Genomic DNA, 20,386 nt, shown 5'->3' with positions numbered 1-20,386 from the left:
GCCTCTTACCCAGCCTTTCATCACACACGAAACTCTGCCAATCACTGTTTCAGTGGGTATTCTCCACTCTGAAGAAATTACCTTTCAAATCATATCTTCACCTACAGTTCCGATAATACTCGGTTTCCCTTGGCTCCTGAAACACAATCCACGTTTAGATTGGATTGAAGGAGAGATTGTGAGTTGGGGTGAGAGATGCAAAGGTGTTTGCTTTAAGCAAATCCCACAACCTATTGGCACCATTAATGTTCCTGTTACACCTCCCTTGACCACACAAATTCCTCAGCAGTATATGGATTTGAAAGAGGTATTTAACAAGGTCCAGTCAGAAGGGTTACCTCCTCATAGACCTTATGACTGTACTATAAACTTATTACCAGGGACTATGCCTCCCAAGGGAGGAGTCTATGCCTTGTCCCCCCAGGAAAATCTTTGTTTGGAGGAATATATTAAGGATGCTCTCAGAAAGGGTCATATCCGTAGGTCCTCCTCACCAGCCGGGGCTGGATTCTTCTTTGTCTCTAAAAAAGAAGGAGACCTACGCCCTTGTATTGATTATAGGGGTTTGAATAGGATTACCATAAAAAATGCCTACCCTATTCCCCTTATATCAGAGCTATTCGACAGATTAAAGGGAGCTCGAGTCTTTACCAAGCTCGATCTCCGAAGTGCCTACAATCTAGTCAGAATTAAGGACGGTCACGAATGGAAGACCGCATTTAACACCAGAATGGGACATTACGAATACCTGGTTATGCCGTTTGGATTATGTAACGCTCCAGCGGTATTCCAGGATTTTAGCAACGATGTCCTAAGAGAGTACCTTCACATGTTCGTTCTAGTGTATTTGGACGACATTCTCATCTATTCCCCAGACCTAGAGACACATCACGAACATGTGAGAATTGTACTGAAAACCCTGTTACAGAACGGCCTTTACTGTAAACTGGAGAAATGCCAGTTTGACCAAACGGAGATACAATTCCTTGGATACGTTATATCTCCGTCTGGTTTCCAGATGGATCCTCGTAAACTGGAGGCAGTCTTACAGTGGCCATTACCCAAGGGCCTTAAAGCTACTCAACGCTTTATAGGTTTTGCGAATTACTACCGCAAATTCATAAGGGGATTTTCCTCCGTGATTTCCCCTATAACCAATTTAACAAAAAAAGGAGCAAATTGTATATCTTGGCCCAAAGAAGCAAGAGAGGCATTTGAACGATTAAAATCTTTATTTTCCTCAGCACCTGTCCTGACCCATCCTGATCCATCCAAACCATTTATCCTAGAAGTGGATGCATCAGAGACAGGAGTTGGAGCCATTCTGTCTCAAAGAGAGAGTCCTGATACGCCTTTACATCCCTGTGGATTTTACTCTCGCAAACTCACACCTGCAGAGAGGAATTACGACATAGGGAATAGGGAACTTTTGGCCATTGTACTTGCCCTTAAGGAATGGAGGCATCTCTTGGAAGGTTCCAAAGAGCCACTTTTGATCTTTACTGATCATAAGAATTTGGCTTATATTGGGGACGCTAAGAGACTGTCCTCTCGTCAGGCTAGGTGGTCATTGTTCCTCTCCCGATTCAATTTCGTAATTACATACAGACCTGGTACTAAAAACACCAAGGCAGATGCACTTTCTCGGCAGTTTGAGACAGATGAAGTTCCGGAACAGGTGATATATCCTATTGTACCTCCTGAATGCCTCATTGCCACTACAGTTTCCGAAGTGTCTTCTCCACTCTTCTGTGCCATAATAGCAGATCAAACTCAGGCACCTGTGGGAAAACCTCCGGACAAACTGTATGTGTCACCTCAGTTTCAAAAGAAGGTACTAGATTTGTTCCATGACTGCCTCACAGCGGGCCATCCTGGAGTCCATAAAACTCTCTCTGCCATCTCCAGGAGATTTTGGTGGCCTGCTCTTAGAAACGATGTCAAAGATTATGTTGGGGCATGTCAAATATGTGCTGTTTCTAAAGTTCCTCCCAGGTCACCTCCTGGACTATTACAACCACTGCCCATACCTAGTGCTCCATGGACCCACTTGGCCATGGATTTCATTGTGGATCTACCCAGTTCAAACGGGTTTAATACAGTCCTTATGGTCATTGATAGATTCACGAAGATGGCACATTTCGTCCCACTTAAAAAATTACCATCTGCTCAAGATCTAGTTCAAATATTCTTGAGAGAGATCTTTCGGTTGCACGGTGTACCCAAAAGCATAGTATCTGACAGAGGTACCCAGGTTGTTTCTAGGTTTTGGCGTTCCTTTTGCAAACAATTGGGCATCGAACTCTCCTTTTCGTCAGCATATCACCCTCAAACAAATGGAGCAGCAGAGAGGGCGAATCAGTCTTTAGAAGCCTATTTACGTTGCTTTATAAATGCCAATCAATCTAACTGGTACGAGCTCTTACCCATGGCTGAGTTCGCCAGAAACAACGCCACTCATGAATCTTCTAATCACAGTCCATTCTTTGTTAATCAGGGTTATCACCCCACTGTTTTTCCTTCTGCATTCTCAGACACAGAAATCCCCGCTTTGAACACCCGTTTAGATTCGATTCATGATACTTGGGATTCCGTCCATTCAGCTCTGCAAAAAGCCTCATTACGAGCGAAGGTCCAAGCTGACAAGAAACGGGGCGCTAATCCTGTCTATATTCCAGGTGACAGGGTGTGGCTCTCCACAAGACATATCAAGCTTAAGGTCCCGTCCATGAAATTTGCCCCTCGGTACATTGGTCCCTTTCGAGTTACCCAACGTATTAATCCAGTGACCTATACTTTGGCACTACCGGCTCATATGAGAATAGCGAATACTTTCCATGTGTCTCTGCTCAAGCCCCTTACTTGCAATTGCTACACAAGGGTATCCACTCCTCCTCCGCCCTTGGTAGTGGGTGATCAAGAGGAATACGAAGTCCGTTCTATCATGGACTCCAAATTATCCAGAGGTGTCTTGTCCTATCTCGTTGACTGGAAGGGTTATGGTCCCGAGGAACGTTGTTGGGTTCCTGCTGACCGGGTCCATGCGCCCCGTCTTATCCGGTCATTTCACAACCGCTTTCCTCTTAAGCCGGGTCCTTCCCGCTCGGTGCGCGGTCTTCGAGTGGGGGGTACTGTTGCGGTCACCGGCCCGCCGAGCCTCACGGTCGTGCCCGACCGGCACGACCGCTCCGACTACACGAGCTTACCTGCTCGTCGGCGAGCCGGGAACCGCGCGTGTAGTTCTTCCGGGCATCACGCCCGAATCCAATATGGCGCCGACCACGTGGTCGCGTCTATGGATAGCCCCGCCCCCGAGAATTATACTAACGTGTGCGTGACGTCACGACGTCAACGCACACGTACGTTCTGGGGTCAGAGGTCGCCCTTTCGTGTTTCTGATTTCCTGGTATCCTGATCCTTGGCGTTTCCCTGGTTATTCTGATCTCTGGTTTCCCTGACTTGGCTTGTCTTATCGGTATTGAGTATTTTCTGGCTTCCTTGACCTCGGCTTTCCCCATTCTAAGGTCCGGTTTACGCTCTGTCCTGTTATTTTTCCTTTTCTGACTTATGTATATGTTTACATAGATTCTGCGTGCTGGACCACATTACTAGTCGTGACAGATATCCTGTGCTGTGCTGTGTTGTGATTGTAAATGTCCCATAACATGGATTTGAAGTGAAAGTGTTACAGATAAATACAGTGACAAGAAGTGGCTTAGAGATAAGTTACATATTACCACTGAAATGTTGCAAAAAGTATGAAGTGGAAAAAGGAAGTCCAAAAGGGTCAAATCCCCAAAACGCTAACTAAAAGACCTTAAACAATAAAAGTGGAAAAAGTGAAATAAAGAATTGGAAATAGAAAATAAAAAAACAAGAAAAGAAAAAAATGAAAATAACAGTGGTAAACATTATAAAGAAAATATGACTAAAACAATATTGCATAAAAAATAAAAAGGGGTTAAGCCACTTATCAGGAGGATACACAAGATTATTATATCCAAAGTCATGCCCATTATATATACTGAAACACAAGGTTTACATGCTACCAACTTTTTTTTTGATAATAACAGGAGGATAGCATTTATAATAGTACATTATACTATGATGCAATATTGTTCTAATTTCAGTTCTGAATTTAACAAAACGTGTGACAACAGTCTACTTACTTCAAGGTTTTGGATTTGTGGATACTCTCAGAACTTCATGTATTGCTTACGTTTCTGCATTTTCGGCATTTATACATTTGTAGTGTACATATTGTACTGATAGATTTTTGATATGCTAATGTATTTTACTGTTCCTGATTGTTTGCTTTTAATTGGGCTTGCAAGTTATGTTTTAGCACTGTTCAATCTATACAGGATAGTTATTTGATTTGCCTGATACCAGATTGTCCTTAGTCCAGTATGCTTAAATATGGTGTAAATATTGTATATATTAAATTTTAAGCTTGCAGTTGTGGTAATAGTTTTTTTTTAGACGATCTTCCCCACGATTGTATTTTCCTGAATATTTAGTCACAGGATTCTTGGGTGCCTGCAATTTCACTGTATGTAATTTTTCACTTTTGTGTAACACTAAATTGTATATTCAGGATTTGATGAGAATATTACTGGAAGTATTGCTGTTTAGTTTTGATGAATGGAAGGATTCTGCTCACATCATTGAATATGTAACACACCTTGTTTTGTATCACAATCACTCTTCACTTATTTTTATTTCACTTATTTAAACTCTGTTTTTGGCAGTAAAACTTGTCGTGAGAAAAGTCCCGTAGAGGACTGAATCATCAACACAATTTAAACATAGAAACATAGAATGTGACGGCAGATAAGAACCATTCGGCCCATCTAGTCTGCCCAGTTTTCTAAATACTTTCATTAGTCCCTGGCCTTATCTTATAGTTAGGATAGCCTTATGCCTATCCCACGCATGCTTAAACTCCTTTACTGTGTTAACCTCTACCACTTCAGCTGGAAGGCTATTCCATGCATCCACTACCCTCTCAGTAAAGTAATACTTCCTGGTATTATTTTTAAACCTTTGTCCCTCTAATTTAAGACTATGTCCTCTTGTTGTGGTAGTTTTTCTTCTTTTAAATATAGTCTCCTCCTTTACTGTGTTGATTCCCTTTATGTATTTAAATGTTTCTATCATATCCCCCCTGTCTCGTCTTTCCTCCAAGCTATACATGTTAAGATCCTTCAACCTTTCCTGGTAAGTTTTATCCTGCAATCCATGAACCAGTTTAGTAGCCCTTCTTTGAACTCTCTCTAAGGTATCAATATCCTTCTGAAGATATGGTCTCCAGTACTGTGTACAGTACTCCAAGTGAGGTCTCACCAGTGTTCTGTACAATGGCATGAGCACTTCCCTCTTTCTACTGCTAATACCTCTCCCTATACAACCAAGCATTCTGCTAGCATTTCCTGCTGCTCTATTACATTGTCTGCCTACCTTTAAGTCATCAGAAATAATCACCCCTAAATCCCTTTCCTCAGATGTTGAGGTTAGGACTCTATCAAATATTTTGTACTCTACCCTTGGGTTTTTACGTCCAAGATGCATTATCTTGCACTTATCCACATTAAATGTCAGTTGCCACAACTCTGACCATTTTTCTAGTTTACCTAAATCATTTTCCATTTGGCTTATCCCTCCTGGAACATCAACCCTGTTACATATCTTAGTATCATCCGCAAAAAGACACACCTTACCATCAAGACCTTCTGCAATATCACTAATAAAAATATTAAAGAGAATGGGTCCAAGTACAGATCCCTGAGGTACCCCACTGGTGACAAGCCCAAGCTTCGAATATACTCCATTGACTACAACCCTCTGTTGCCTGTCACTCAGCCACTGCCTTACCCATTCAACAATATTCGAATCCAAACTCAAAGACTTTAAAACCTGTGCATGGGGGGTACCTTTATACTCGGGAGATTTCTCTGAACACAAATACACAAATATTTATGTTTCAAAACATTAAAAGTATCTTAGCAATGATATTGTCAGTGAAAGTGCCTTTTTTGAGGTTTTCTCTCCGCCCCCCCTTTACTTTGTTTTCCTGTTCCTGGCCCTGCACTATACGGTTTTGTCCTTGGACTTTCCAGTTTATTATTTCCAGGTTATTTATTTAATCAATAACGATTTTAAGTTAAGTGACTTGGTTTGTTCTAATCTCTGCATACTGAGCCCATTCACCCCAAACCAGTGAAAAGTTATTACTGCCTTTAATTGGGAAAATATTAAATGTTTGAGCCGCATTACTTCTTGCATGTAGAAAGATATATACCTAGTATTTTTGCACACATATTTATTTTTTATCACAAATAAATATATCTATTCGATGTCAGCATTAAATTAGACCTTTACAATTATCCTGTTCATTGTTTGTATTCGCTGTCATTTCTAACAATAAGGAGATGATGCAGTTAGCTCCTGGCAATAAACAGGACCTTCCTCCTTTCATCAGAGTATTCTCAAAAAAAAATAACCTCTGCTACAAGTTCACCAGACACCCTGGGGGTACAACATTTTTAAGAAAAAAAGCTGTGCTTTCATGCGTATGTTAATAACGGTGTGCATATTTATTGTTAAATGTACAATTTAGAGTTTCATAAACAAAAAATAATATAATTACTTAAATTATTCACTTCCCTAAGGGTTTTGAAAAAACAAACAAACAACAGAACTCTACAAAAGTTGGCGAGTATCAGTATTCTGAACTTGCACACTGGCAAGTATTTGTAATAAATTGATATATAACTTGCTGCTGTTAAGGCCCCTAATTTAGCAGTTGATGCCTTGCATTAATTAATTTATTTTTTATGTGGACCTTTTTTTGATGTCAAACCAGTTTGTGTCCCTTCGGCGACATCTGTTGCTTACTTTTTGGTGTCATTATTGACACATGCTAATGTCAGTTGCTCTGGGGTTATTTAAGGCCACTCCTCTCACTCCTCTCATTCCTCTCACTTACCCAAGAGTGTTTTTTGTTATCTGGTGTTTTCTGGTTATTGACTTGGCTCTATTTTTGACTACTACGATACTAGACTTTGGCTCTGTTATCTTGCTTACCCATATTTTTAAACTCCTCAACCTCTACCTGACCTTGTTTATTCTTTTGTTTTCTGTTGTCATGCTGTGTTCTATACTATCCCATGATAAGCCCAGCTTCTCTAAGGACAGGTAGTATGTTGTCTGTCCTTATCATAGTGCCTTAGGTTGGTGTGTTGTGGTTTACCAGTCTTGACAGTTGCTATAAAATGTAATATATGTTATGGTGATTAAAAAAAAAAAAAAAAAGAGTAACAAAAACTCTACAATAATTGACCTCTTATTTAAGCATTCTTTATTTATTTTTTTTTTTTTTTTGTGGGCATTGCATTACAGAAGAGAAGCAATAAAATGTTACAAATAAATACCTAAAGGTTAAGATAACATCCATCATATTACAAAAAAAGATATAGTAAAGGGGTTGATGTGGCACCTTGGAAATTCTTTGAGTACATATGCAATACAAAACAGACGATTAAAGACAGGAACTGATAGTGTATTATATCTTAATGTTCTTGGAAGAAGTATAGTAAGCAAGATGTACACTTACATTTTTCTGGAGCTTCAATCCAGCTCCAACTTGAGCGTTTCGGAGGAATAATCCACCGAATATGGTGTACTGTTGATACAGCAGGCCGTCCTTATGATGGTAGATATACTTGTTGGACATATAAGGAAGAAAAGAAAAATAAATTAGTGTAGTATGTCACACTTAGTAATGGAATCAATTAGATAAAAATATTGCTCTCACATGTTAAGGAGCTGTCACGTTTAAACATTTCATATGAAGGAACACAACTGCAGATTTCTTATAGTTCGAATATTTATTAGGAGTAATTGGTATTGACTTTAATTCCAATATACAGGTACTGTAGCATTAAGTATTAAACGATAAATGAAGTCCACAGTTATATGCACTGTAGCTTTAAGGAGTAAACGGAACTGAAGCAGCAAGAGTCCTTTAGTAGTATTAATTAATTAGATGATAAGAAGTTACAATAGCTGTTCCATAGACTTTAACTGAAGAAAGATAGATGCAGCTAACTGAGACAAGTATGTGTTGAAGTTAGCTGTAACGGTTGGCTTTAACGAAGGACTTTGGAGACAGGAAATAACAGCTTTAGATGCAACGTTTATCAGAGAAGTTTTACTTAGCTTCCGGCTTATAGAACACTGGTTCCCGAGATTCCTCAGAGGCAGATTATCCTGCATGGATAGAGTTCAGCTTTAGCCGTGGATGAGGAGAGGCGAAGGGAACTTGAAGTCTTCTATTCCGGTCCGGTAACAGCAGGTTTTCACAACTAAGTTGCAGCCGGTTCGTGAGTACAGAACGTAGTTCATTAATCCAGCCTCGATCAGCTGGTGCGGTCAGATTAAATAGGGAGACCGGGTCATGAAGGGGTGTGGCTAAGCTCCGTGGAACCAGGAAGTAAGGGGATATTATAGTTAAGGCATGACAGTATCCCCTCCTTAATGAGCAACCTCTGGGTGCTATTGACTTGGTTTAGAAGGGTAGCGTTTGTGAAACTGGGAAACTAATTTGTCAGCATGAACGTCAGAGGAGTTTTCCCATGTATCTTCATCAACTCCATATCCTTTCCATCTGATGAGATATTGTAAGGAGCCACGATGGAACCTTGAATCCAGTATACTTTGAATCTCGTATTCTTCTTCACCCTGGACCAGTATAGGGTCAGGAGAAGTAGTGACATTCCTTTGGAAAGGGTCAGGATGATGAGGCTTCAGCAATGACACATGAAAAACAGGATGTAGCTTTAAAGTAGGTGGAAGTTTCAATTTAACAACATTACGGTTGATAATCGATAGTATTGGAAAAGGACCAAGGAAAAGAGAACTTAACTTCTTTGATGGACGGTTTGTAGAAATGTTCTTTGAGGAAAGCCAGACAAGATCACCGATTTGATAAGAAGGTGAAGGTTGTCTTTTTGTGTCAAAAAACTTCTTTTGAGTGGAGGAGGCCAATTCAAGATTCTCATGTAATTTCTTGAATAAAGAGGACATATGAGAGATTTGATTCGAATCGGAGAGATTAGATGAAGAACTTGTCTGAGCAGGAAATGAGGAAGGATGAAATCCATAATTGGATAGAAATGGAGTCATTTTACTGCTGGTATGAAAAGAGTTATTGTATGCAAATTCTGCCATAGGTAACCAAGTTATCCAATCGTCTTGTAAGTGAGAGCAATAACATCGTAGATATTGTTCTAAGCATTGGTTGACTCTTTCAGTTTGTCCATCTGTTTGAGGATGATAGGCAGATGATAGTTTACGTTGGATATGAAGAGTGGCACATAAAGCAGTCCAGAATTTGGAGGTAAATTGAGTTCCTCGGTCTGAAATGATTTCGTCTGGCAGTCCGTGAAGTTTAACTATGTTGTCAAGAAATGTTTTCGAAAGTTCAGAGGATGAAGGTAACTTCTTTAAAGGAATGAAATGAGACATTTTCGTGAAGCGGTCTACTACCACTAAAATGGTAGTGTGATGATGAGAAGGAGGTAATTCTACCAAGAAATCCATAGAGATGGATTGCCAAGGTCGTTCAGGAATTGGTAAATTCAATAATTGACCAAATGGTTGATGATGAACATGTTTTGATCTTTGGCATACAGAACAAGATTTGACATAAGATTCAATAGTTTGGTCTTGACGAGGCCACCAATAGTATCTTTTGGACAATTCAAGGGTCTTCTTTATACCTGGATGACCTGCCAGAGGAGAATCATGAATAAATTCGAGTACTTTAATTCTGAAGGATGGAGGCACGTAAATCCGGTCTTTAAAATAGTAGAGACCGTTTTTCTTGGATAATTTCATTGATTTAGGAAGTTCAAGAGCATCTTCACTGAGACCTTTAATGTCGTCAATAAGAGAAGATAAGATTCCAATGACTTTAGGCAAAGGAGGTTCTTGAGGAGTTTTGTGTTGAGAAAGGACAGCTCCAATTGCAAATTCCGAAGCATCCGTTTCAAGGACATAAGGATATGAAGGATAGGAGCTGTTGTAAACTTTCTCTTTAATTCACCAATGACTGTAGGATAGGATCTAGGTTTCAAAGCAATTAAAAGTTTGCAAGAGTTGAGGAACTCCCTGTATCTTGAACGATCTCCATAGAACTTTTCAGGGTTACACACAGCAGGATCACTAGCCGAGTGCAGAGTAGTATGAGGAGTATGAGTTTGTAAATCTCTGATATAAGTGAGAAGTCTTTCATTAGTAACTTGCAGGTCTTGCACACTTTGGGCTAGTGCATTAACTCTTTGATTCAGCGTAGTTATAGTAGAATCGAAATCTGCTGGATCCATTACAATGGCTGGATTAATCTGTCACGTTTAAACATTTCATATGAAGGAACACAACTGCAGATTTCTTATAGTTCGAATATTTATTAGGAGTAATTGGTATTGACTTTAATTCCAATATACAGGTACTGTAGCATTAAGTATTAAACGATAAATGAAGTCCACAGTTATATGCACTGTAGCTTTAAGGAGTAAACGGAACTGAAGCAGCAAGAGTCCTTTAGTAGTATTAATTAATTAGATGATAAGAAGTTACAATAGCTGTTCCATAGACTTTAACTGAAGAAAGATAGATGCAGCTAACTGAGACAAGTATGTGTTGAAGTTAGCTGTAACGGTTGGCTTTAACGAAGGACTTTGGAGACAGGAAATAACAGCTTTAGATGCAACGTTTATCAGAGAAGTTTTACTTAGCTTCCGGCTTATAGAACACTGGTTCCCGAGATTCCTCAGAGGCAGATTATCCTGCATGGATAGAGTTCAGCTTTAGCCGTGGATGAGGAGAGGCGAAGGGAACTTGAAGTCTTCTATTCCGGTCCGGTAACAGCAGGTTTTCACAACTAAGTTGCAGCCGGTTCGTGAGTACAGAACGTAGTTCATTAATCCAGCCTCGATCAGCTGGTGCGGTCAGATTAAATAGGGAGACCGGGTCATGAAGGGGTGTGGCTAAGCTCCGTGGAACCAGGAAGTAAGGGGATATTATAGTTAAGGCATGACAGGAGCCTCCTATATTGGCTCTTATAGTACAACTTGAAGTGGCCATGGAGAAGACAGAAGTAGTCCGTACGATATCTTTGGATCTCGGCCATCAGTTGAGGATTATGCAATAATGTAGAATTGAAGCACCTTGATTATTGGCTTGGAGACCTGGGGTATCTTAAAGAAATATCTGCATGATCAAAACATCTATATTAGAGGATCTTATAAGCAGTTGGACCAAGCGAGAAACCAGAAAGATGTCTATTTTGGAGTACAGCTAGTGAGTGTGAGAATAACACATAAAATCTGAACCAGTGGGGTGTAACAGCCTCCAGATGTCCAATAGATGGAGCTGAGAGGCAAAATGTTGCAGTAGATTATTATTATTATTTTATTATTTATATAGCGCCAGCAAATTCTGTAGCGCTGTACAAAGGGTAGACTAACAGACACGTAATTGTAACCAGACAAATGGGCGCACAGGAACAGAGGGGTTGAGGGCCCTGCTCAATGAGTTTACATGCTAGAGGGGGTGGGCTATAGTGACACAAAGGGTATAAGTAGGGGTAATGAAATAGGTTGCTAGGAAAGTATTCACTGAGAACTTAGTAGGCTATTTTTGACAGTTGCAGGAGAGGAGTCATAAGGGGGTGGGGGGTATGTTTTATACTTATATGTATTTTTTTTTGGTCCCTGAGGAAGTCTTTTGTAAAGAAGAAACAAGTAGGACCTCAATTTGCATTTTATTTAACTTTTTTACTTATAGTAACAACATATAGTTCTTGAAAGTTCGGTCTTCCATTCCGTGGTGATGACATCATAAAGGGAGAAGGAATCCTGGATATGCTCCCCAATTATCTAAGGGGAGGCACCGTAAGGCGACTTTTACTTCCCAATCTTGTGAGTGCAGTCATATCTGGCGCAAATTATTTTATATTAACTGTATTACACTATTGTAAAATTTTTGTTTTTTTTCTGTATATACCGTATATACTCGAGTATAAGCCGACCCGAATATAAGCCGAGGCCCCTAATTTTACCCCAAAAAACTGGGAAAACTTATTGACTCGAGTATAAGACTAGGGTGGAAAATGCAGCAGCTACTGGTAAATTTCTAAATAAAATTAGATCCTAAAAAAGTTATATTAACTGAATATTTATTTACAGTGTGTGTATATAATGAATGCAGTGTGTGTGTGTGTATGAATGCAGTGTGTATATGAATGCTGTGTGTGTATGCAGTGTGTGTATGAATGCAGTGTGTATATAATGAATGGAGTGCAGTGTGTGTGTATGAGTGCAGTGTGTGTATATGAGTGCAGTGTGTGTATGAGTGCAGTGTGTGTATAATGAATGCAGTGCAGTGTGTGTATGAGTGCAGTGTGTATGCAGTGTGTATATAATGAATGCAGTGTGTGAGTGCAGTGTGTATATAATGAATGCAGTGCAGTGTGAATGCAGTGTGTGTATGAGTGCAGTGTGTATGTATGAGTGCAGTGTGTATGTATGAATGCAGTGTGTGTGTATGAATGCAGTGTGTGAATGCAGTGTGTATGAATGCAGTGTGTATATAATGAATGGAGTGCAGTGTGTGTATATGAGTGCAGTGTGTGTGTATGAGTGCAGTGTGTATATAATGAATGCAGTGCAGTGTGTGTATATGAGTGCAGTGTGTGAGTGCAGTGTGTATATAATGAATGCAGTGCAGTGTGTGTATGAGTGCAGTGTGAATGCAGTGTGTGTATGAGTGCAGTGTGTATGTATGAATGCAGTGTGTATGCAGTGTGTGTATGAATGCAGTGTGTATATAATGAATGCAGTGCAGTGTGTGTATGAGTGTGTGTATGAATGCAGTGTGTGTGAGTGCAGTGTGTGTGTGTGAGAGTGCAGTGTGTGTGTGTGTGAGTGCAGAGCATTGGTGGGGGTGGGCATTTTATTAATTATTATTATTTAATTATTATTGTAATATATATTTTTTTTAATGTTGTTATTATTTTTTTTATTATTATTATTTTTTTATTTTATTATTATTTTTTTTATTTATTTTTTTGTCCCCCCTCCCTGCTTGTTAGCTGGCCAGGGAGGGGGGCTCTCACTCCCTGGTGGTCCAGTGGATGGGCTGTAGGAGGGGGGCTGTCAGGAAGCTGTAACTTACCTTCACCGCAGCTCCTGTCAGCTCCCTTCTCTCTCCTCCGTCCGTGCAGCTCCCAGGTCAGCCCCCGGTCCTTGTCTGTATTATGGCAATGAAAATTGCCATAATACAGACAACTGACTCGAGTATAAGACGAGTGAGTGTTTTTCAGCACAAAAAATGTGCTGAAAAACTCGTCTTATACTCGAGTATATACGGTAGTCAGCTATACCCTCTACACTTTTGTTTGGTGATATTTCTTATATGGGATAAAGTCTGGAATATCCTGAGAGGAAGCGGTCCTGTATTTATTAATTGATAAGTACTTTTCTGACTTACACACTATTTCTTATAGGTGTCAGTCTATATTGTTTTGTTTTATATACTACTTGTAAGCAAGCACCAGAATCTTAAATTGAGCCTTAGATCATCTGATCGGTTGCTGTGACCTTGTTGTATCTGGGTGTTCCTGAATCTATGCAGATCCAAGGTCGGTGAGAGTACTGCATTGAAGTCTCCTCCAATAATGAGGTGATGTGAGTTACATAAGCTGTTATAAGTGCAAAGTGCTTCCTAGAATGAAGGTTATGGGGTATTTGGTGCATGCCCAACCTTGTTGGGCTAATGTGTCCAGCCAGTGGTGGACCTACTGTGGTCTCAGGGGTCGCAGCTCCAACCAGGCACATCACTCCAGGGGGCCCTGTCGACACCTGCGACCGGGGTGCCCGCCAACCTTGTGGAGGCACATCAGGTGGCCCATACTCTCAGATGGCAATTTATTGCCAGGGACCCAGTCAGCGCTGCTTCGCTGTAAGAGTGCAACCGGGCCCCAGTGATGATGTCAGAGCGCTGGGAGGACGCCGTCACTTCCTCCCAGCTAACAGAGTCACGCGGGAGGAAAGTGCTGGGGAAGGAGGAGAGGGATCAGACCGGGACTCCCATCAGCCTGAGGCAGCCACTGGGCCCCAGGGAAGTAACCCTCCTGTACCTAAAATGTAGGAAACAGAAAGGTGACTAACATTTTTTTTACAGTTTGCATGTGTGTGTGTGTCTGAATGTCTGTACATGTATGTCTGTATTTCTATGTGTCTGTATGTGTGTCTCTGTGTGTGTATGTCTGTATGTGTAACTGTGTGTCTGCATGTGTGTCCATGTATATGTCTGTATGTGTTATGTCATACACATGGAGAGGCTGTGGGGGGGGGGGGGGGGGGAAGATGCACATGGGGGCCCCAGGGTTTGTGGTTTCTAGTTATGCCTCTGTGTCCAGGTACTATAATACCTTGAGAGTGACTGCGTGTGAGACAAAAAAGTTATGGGAAGCTTCTGGTGAAGGTGAAAGGAGGCTTCTGCGGGAGTACCACATACACCTTGGTGCTGTTTGCCCAGCGAAAAAGGTTAGTATTATTTGACTGGGTTATTGAGACAATTAATCGAGACACCGGTTAAATTAGCAATGACAGTGATATATTTAGAGGACAAAAGGAGTGCCAGAAGGCTGAAGGTATAGGAAAAAGAGAGAAAGAAGAGGGTAAGCCATCATGAATTGCTTCTGAGAGAAAGGGTCTGGACTTATAGGTGAAGCCAGACAAGGTCTCAAGGTTTCCAAGAGGGTTATGTCTGACCAAGAAAAGGGAGGGATAGAGCTTTGGCAAAATGTCTGTCTCCTCCTGAACACTTGAAATGTCTAGTTATTGAAACAAGTCATAAAGTAAAGCAGCAGAGTAGTGGAGCTGAGACTGTTAGTTCGAAATATCCTTTGCATTCCCATAGTCTTGATAACATATGGAACCTGCAACTAAGAATCTTCATTTGAACACTGCAGTTTTAAGGCCCAATTTAACTTACATCCCTGCAACTAACAATATTCATTTGAACACTGCAGCTTTAAGGTCTGGACTGGGATTCAGAAGATACCTCACCGGATTCCTTCCACCTTTTTACTACATAAGAATTTACCATTACAATGTTACCATTTTTACTTATACTTTACTACTGTAATATTTGTACTTGCAGTTTCCTGTAATAATTAATCATCTGGCTGATAGGATTTAATAGGCAAATATTTTAATATGTGCAACAAATGGCTTGTCTGTTCACCACTCCTTCCTCCCCTCCCTTACCCTCCCACTCCCCTCGCTTGCCACTCCTTGCTGTAAATTCCTTTATATAACTGTGCATCCTTCTTTTTCCTCAGGCCCAATTTCACTTCCCTCCTTTCAATTAAGAATCTTCATTTATGCTCTGCTCTACCCACCCATCCGCCCCTACTCCCGTCCACCCTGGTTCCTTCTAACTATATAGCATGACTCCTCCAGCTGTTTCCAACCACAGCCAATCACCTCCTCATTCCCTTCACATGTTATTAATCACTGCAGTCGCACTATAAATTATCTCTGCCATCACTTTCAATTTCCTCTGTTACCTCTTGTCTCATTTCCCCATTTTACCTTTAGATTGTAAGCTCAAGGGCAGGGCCATCTACCTTTTATATTGGTCTGTTTATATCGTATTGTTCTCCCAATTGTACAGTGCTGCGGAATATGTTGGCATATAAATGCCAGTAATAAATAAACCTGCTGTTGCTTTGCTGTCAGCCATCTTGAGACTATCTGCCATTTTATGGAATATAATTATGACTATTACGCTAACAGCCTCTTCTACCTTGTTGGTTTGTTTGCGATAAGTCACATGCGTAACAATGCCTTCCTATTCCGAAAAAAATTCTTAGGTTTTAATGTTCCAAATTTCAAGTACAAATCATTGTGCACATAATATTTCACTTTAAATCATCCTGCTCTGATTTATCCACGGTGAGGGGTTGCTTCAGTTTGTCCTCTCGTGAATTATTTGGCTCTGATTTAATCCATTCAGGTCATTTCTGAATCGTCTGCTCTTACCCGTGCTAACCTGCAATAGAAAGCAGACATAGAGCCTGTAGAACCCCCATGATAGTATTGAGTCAGCTATATAAAAACACAAAACTACAGTGAATATCCTGATGCAGAGAATACATTTTCTTTTGGTGCTATCTATAGGAAGTGAGTAAACCTCCTGCTGTAATCTTTGACCAGAGGGCAGTGTAACAGCCCATAGATAATATTCTATGTCTACGGTCATACATGGGGATTCTCCTGTTTTGGGTGTGTGTTTGTTGCATTTCCTCAGAAGAAAGCTGAATCTGTAGCTTGTTGACTCTATTTTATGGGTACGATACACATTACCATGGTGTGTAGAGTTATGAAATGTTGACTGATTATACTATATTCTTACTGAAATGTAATGGTAGATCTTAATGAAACATAACCGTAAGTCTGTTTTGCTTTAGGGATGCGTTCCACATTCCATTAAACACGAATGGAAGAGTTTTTTCACTGTCACCAATTCCAAGCTGCCATTTACACTTAAACTATGAAATGCAGTCATATTAATAATTGTATTTCTCAAAAAAAACATTACTGTTGTCATATGATTTCATATATGGAAATGGAATGTTAGAAAAACAGTTCTTTTTATGTAGCTACAGCATTAAATCAATTTGTTGCCCGTTATGTGAAGGTCAATAGGCTATACATTCACCAATATTGTCTTATACGTATTCTACAATTTTTTTGAATGAAGGTAAAACAAGATATAAAAAAAGAAAAAAAAAAAGTTCTGTCCTATGCCACCCAAATAAGCTAGAACAATAGCTCACATTTAATTATAAATATTGCATGTTTTCTAAACACCAAGCTTTGCCTTGTAGCAGACGTGTCAAAATTATTAAACAGTACAGATATACAAATGCTCCTTTACTCTGGATACTGTAAATAAATACAGTATAAAGCTACCACAAGCGAGAACTGCAAACACTTTGACCCCAAGTGACGACTGTCATATTTAACTAATACCTTGTTTATGGTTGAAACATTGTCGGATCTCCCTTGGGGTGGCTTGATAAAGTATGCCTTATGGTATACAATGAAAGAGCAGTACATATAATTATTTTCTGCTATTCTTCATTCTTTATTTTCTGCTATTATGGCTTCTTGCTCCATGTATTAAACAGATGAGTGCCTGCTAAAGTGAGATGTACGCCTGATACTTCTGACATCGATGACTTGAGCAAGCAAGTAGTGGTGGCTGCTGGTGGAAGCACCCTCACAAACAGATGAAGATTCATAGAAACAGAGGTCCTCTTTTTCAATAAAATAATGCAGTATTGTTTTTTTTTTTTTTTATTCCACTTATTTCCATGTCTAGTGGTGGGGATATACCATGATCTAGATCATAAGTTCAAATTGGAATAGGGCTCTGAACATCTACTGTATTTTGGTAATGGCTCAGATATCTTGCACCTTTGTTTTTTTTACTTGTAAATATTGCACACTTGTACAGTGATGTGGAATGTGTTGGGTCATTATAAATAAATAATAATATAAATAAAAAAAAATAATAATGATTATCTTTATCCACGAGATTCTGTAAACCCTGAGACCAGATTTTAGTTGTAAGGAAAATAATACGTTAGCACATTTTTCTGTTTTAGATGTTGTTGTAGGATCTCTTGCAATAGCTTAATGACATTTCCTTGTTTGATATGGAATATATACACTGATGGCATCTCCTTGTGCCTGTGTGGGGAGATTTCTTTATGATTCTGTGGTTGTGGGTTTATAGATAAATGAGACCATAAGGTTAGTATATCTTTCATTGAACCTCCAGTCTCTATTGTCTAGTGGACATGCTCCTTGGAAGATATACATATATAAAACATCCCACATTACAGTACTGCTTTACAGAATTACTAGTTTCTAATGACTTCTTCATTGCTACCTCTGCTATGTTTTTCTGGGTAGATATGATTTCCAAATGTTGTCAGTAGACACATTAATAATGCAGATTAGCAATACTTAGCCTTCGTATGCCACAGTATTTCAATTAATTAGACACAACTGGAATCTCATAGGAACTCCATGACTAATTAATTTCTTCTTCTTTACTAACATGTGAGTCCTAAATACTGCTGTGAATGTAGTCCCAATAGCATGTGGAACTTACACTGTGTTGGGGTGGAGGGCGTGATTGCATGCCAGAGAGTGAAAGTGTGGGGGGGGGGGGGGGGGAGAAGGGCAGGATCCAGGGGGCCCATGCAAATGCTTGCCCAGGGTCCAATCAATGTTAAAGACTGCCCTGGCTGCAATAAGTAATTTAAAATGGTTTTCTACAGAGTGTAATTGCCAATGTGCTTTCATGAACTAGTATAAGAGGTCAAATCCGAGATATGTTGTTTTTGATGGTTTTTTTGTCCCATGAGCCTATTTTAATAAGGGTACATCAATAACTACTTAATGTCCATTCCACACAGTAGTGGGGGAGACATCTGGGGTTTAGCTTCACAGTAAATAGTTGTTAATATAATCAAGAATTTCCGCTTTAATGGCAGGATCATTAGGTTTCCAGTTCCACTGTCGTTGTGATTTAATAAACTCAGTGTAATTTAATATAAACTGGAGCATGGTCCAACCAAGTGACCAATAGAGGCTTCCTGAAGAAGCTCCAGGTGCCTATGTTAGAGAAAGAGTAGACCTGTTTGGGTGTATGAGTTATTAGGGACAGAGTTAAAGGTAAAGGTTTTATATTTGCATAACTCTCTTTACTGAAAACTCCCAGCAACACAGATCATAACAGAATGACCAATCAGAACACATTTTAACACTCCCTGTCACACTAGGCTCCTCCTCTTTCTTTGTAGCGAACTCAAACTAAAAATCAAAGTATAGAAAGTCCCTTAGTGGCTCCAGTAGTGTATTTAAGGGAACTTAAAGGGGTTTACCCTACAAAATTGCAAAATAATAGACTGAAGTGGCCTGTGGACCTAAAGTCAAGACACATAAAAGTCCCTATAGGTATGTAAGGAGAGTATAAAATCACAATTTATTTAAGTGTAATAAAAGGAAACATAAGTAACACATACACAAGATAACACAACATAAAATCTCATAGAGGGAGCTATTGAGCTCTGCAATCCAAATAGGGTAATACGGGTAGCAGAGTATAGGAGGCTGCACTGTTATAATTAAAGGTAGCAAACAAAGGGAGACCTATCATATATAAGCCTCACTGACCAACAGATTGGTGTCAAATGTGTCCCAAAATGTGAGGCAATCCAAAATAGAAAATGAGCACAAGTGACTGGTAGAAAGTTGTAACAAAGGAATTAGACAATGTTACCACTTGTTACTGTGCTAGATGTTAGGGAAGCCAACACACAGATTACACTGAAAAGAAACAGAAAGAAGTGAAAGGCATCTGAAATGATATCCATCACACAACTGTCCATCACTCATGTTAAATCAATGCAACAATTATTATTGCTAGCCAAGATAATGACAGTCAAAGTAGAGCACACTAGCTACTACTGGCGTGGTAACATCATACTACAAAAGCGCACTCACAACGCACAAATGAGGAACCGTCTGGAAAAACGTCTAAGAAACCGAAGTATAATCTGACTTTGTACGACGTGAGACAGAAAAGGAGACACCCTCTGGGGAGACGGTAAAACCGTCCACGTTGATTGCACGAACATCCAAGACCCATCGGAAGGAAATGAGACACAAAAGTAGTGTGAGCTTAGCCGAAAGCTGACGTAGTGACAAACCTGAATTGTCCAGCCAGTCCCGAAGGAAATGCAACACCAACTCAACATCCCAGAGACGAGGAGACTTGGGTGCAGGAGGCCTGGAAAACTTAATCCCCCTGAAAAGGTGGCAAACCATAAGGACCTGACCCCCCGGGATGCCATGAAGGGCTGCCGAAATAGCCGATCGCACCACATTAATAGATTGGTAAGAACGACCCAACGAAAAAAGGTGATATATAGTTCAGAATGGAAGTAGTAGGAATTGTAAAGGGATCTAAAACCCTATCCATTCACCAGCTACTCCAAGAATTCCAGGCGGAGATGTAATACGGTCTAGTGCCTGGGGCCCATGAGTCCCATAAAAGGTATTTAGGAGCTTGTGATAAGTCGTGGACCACCCAGGCTCCCCGGAAAGTGTCCAAGCCATGAGATCCAGTTTCCATTCTAATACCAGCGGGTGCGGATCTCCCTGAGGGCCTGTCAGGAGGAGGGGAAACAATGGCAAGAAGAGTGGATGATCCTGAGATTCCAGTAGGTTCAGAA

This window comes from Pelobates fuscus, chromosome 1, assembly GCF_036172605.1.
Source record: "Pelobates fuscus isolate aPelFus1 chromosome 1, aPelFus1.pri, whole genome shotgun sequence".
NCBI classification, from domain to species: Eukaryota; Metazoa; Chordata; class Amphibia; order Anura; family Pelobatidae; genus Pelobates; species Pelobates fuscus.
This window is presented reverse-complemented; position numbering follows the sequence as displayed.